The 2,564-nt window shown below is 36.1% G+C and overlaps 1 non-coding gene across 1 annotated transcript; it reads left to right on the top strand.

Moving 5' to 3' along the window:
- Positions 1-364: 364 nt before the first annotated feature.
- On the top strand, positions 365-494 carry LOC115290991. The gene has a single exon (XR_003908353.1). It is a non-coding gene; the product is annotated as a U6atac minor spliceosomal RNA (small nuclear RNA).
- The last annotated feature ends 2,070 nt before the right edge of the window (positions 495-2,564 follow it).

The following is a 2,564-nucleotide window of genomic DNA, read 5'->3' as shown; positions in this document are numbered from 1 at the left end:
TATTCTTGAGTAACAGCTACTGACTTTTAAAGGCCATTTAGAATGTGTGACAGGAAACAAATAAAAGCATTCCACGTAACTTTTTGAAAGTTATTTTCATATATCAGAAATTGAATCAAAAGGCTTCACAAACATTCCACTGCCATAGTGTTAAGTTTATAATTTCCACAACAAAACCTTTAAAATTTCCTTTTGTAGCTTAACTAGCTAGGGAATATATAAAGCAAGTATATCTTCAGTCTGCTTTGTGGTAGGTGACCTTGACTCTGAAGAGAATATGCTATTTACTTTGTTGTTGTTGTTTTAGGTTTTTAAACCATTAGAAATCTGCTGATGTTTCTAGCGTTTTAATAATTAAGATTTTGTGATGTGTGAAAGGAGAGAAGGTTAGCACTCTCTTTGCTTCACAAGGATGGAAGAGGCTCTTGGTCCTGACAACACATGTATGGGTAAGGCATTGCCACCTACTCTGTGGCATCTAACCATCATTTTTATAGGCAATGAGGATTTAGGAGTGCACTTGTGATGAGCACAGGGCTATGTGTAGAAATAGTGAATCACTATATTGTACACCTAAAACTAATATCACACCTTATGTGAACTAACTGGAATTTAATTAAATACTTAAAATAAACAAATAATTAACATTTCTTGAAAGATCACCTTGGAATATTACAATGGAAATATGTAATAACTATTGAGCACGTATATAACAGTACTATTTTAAGCGCATTTTAAGTATGGACTTACTAATAGCAGCTCTGTGAGATCAGTACCATTATCCCTATTTTATAGGTGATAGAAGCATCAAAAGCTGAGTTAACTTGCTTAAAATTAACACACATGTTAAGTGGTATAGTTGGGATTTGAACCCAGGTCACATAACTCAACAAATGGTGTTTGATGTAGTGATATTGGCTCAAATAACTTGGCTCTCTCTAAAATATGAACACGCTAGTTAGCAAATTAAAACCTTCCAGCTAATCCAACTCATTTTATTTTGTTTTATTTTATTTTATTTTTAAGTTTGTTAATTTATTTTGAGAAAGCAAGAAAGAGTGTGCACATACTTGTGGGGAAGGGGCAGAGAGAGAAGGAGAGAGAGAATCCCAAGCAGGCTCTGTGCTGTGAGCGCAGAGCCTGACGCAAGGCTCTAGCTCCTAAAATATGTCCAACTAAGTTTTTTATCAGTCATGTTAGATAAACTGTTTTTATGCATACTTCCTAGGATGATTTCAACAGTCACTCATATAGTTTAGGAAAATATTTCTTCCAACCTCACACTATAATCTTCCTGAGAAGATTTTCCAGGGACAGTGTCAAAGTTCTTGTAAGAGGCAACATGTTCAGAATGCTTTTCTAAGACAGATGCTATTGTATGCATTTTCCCCCACATATTATATCCAACAACAACCTTTGAGATACAGTTGCTGTTTTTTTTATAGATGATGAAACAGAGGCAGAGAAAGGTCAAGTAATGTTCACATGTGAAAAGAATTTGAACATAGGCAGCCTAATTCCAGAAAGAAGACATATAATTGAAGGAAAGTGGATACTGAATTCAGTGAGCCTGGATTTAAATCCCACATTATAGTACCATGGAGGCAGATAGGGACAAAGAGCATCGTCTTGTAGATAATCTAAAAACAGCCAAGCCAACAGAAAGTTGGTCTGCTTTTTATTTTTTTCATGCACAGGCCGTTTTATTATTAAATTTTTTTAATGTTTATTCATTTTTGAGAGACCAAGAGAGACAGAGCATTAGCAAGGGGGAAGGAGGAGGGAGGGAGACAGAGAATCCAAAGCAGGCTCCAGGGTCTGAGTGTTAGCATAGGGCCCGAGGAGGGGTTCAAACTCACGGTGAGATCATGACCCGAGGACGCCCAACTGACTGAGCTATCCCAGCTCTCTGTGCACAGTCCATTTTTGAAAAAAAATGTCAGGGATGAAAATAATCCTCCCTACTGTCTACTGAGGTGGGCTGCTCTGCCTTCCTTTCATACACCTTTACCAGGAACAACCCTTAATTAATAACATGTTTTGAGCCTTAATTAATAACTTGAAAAAATTAGAAATAGGTGGCCCACACGATTGCTGTAAATGAAAAAAAACAGAAGTGAAATAAGTTGTAATATAGTCACTCCGAAATAATAGGGGTCCTTTAATTTGAGGTAAAAATTGTATCACATTTGGTTTCTAAAAAGGGGTTTAGCACTTGGCCGGCTATAACCCCTTCACATTAACTCACTGCCTACACTCAGACAGTCTGAACAAAAGTTCATACAAAGTCTGGTGAAGGTGGGAGGTGCAGACTCTCATTCTACATCTGCCAGGCATGCAAGCTTTAGAATGTGACCTATAATTTTAAGACCACAAAATACTTTTTGTAGAATTTTGTGGGTTTTTTTAATGTTTCTTGACTCAAATAAATTAATTTATAAATAGAAGGAAAAGTAAATATTGGGACCTTAGTATCATCTAGTTGATGTAGCATATCCTTCAAATTTATTATCCACTTTTTTATTAAGCAAATAGTATCAAACACCATGTATCAGGCATGCACC

This window comes from Suricata suricatta, chromosome 4, assembly GCF_006229205.1.
Source record: "Suricata suricatta isolate VVHF042 chromosome 4, meerkat_22Aug2017_6uvM2_HiC, whole genome shotgun sequence".
Lineage (NCBI taxonomy): Eukaryota > Metazoa > Chordata > Mammalia > Carnivora > Herpestidae > Suricata > Suricata suricatta.
This window is presented reverse-complemented; position numbering and strand designations above follow the sequence as displayed.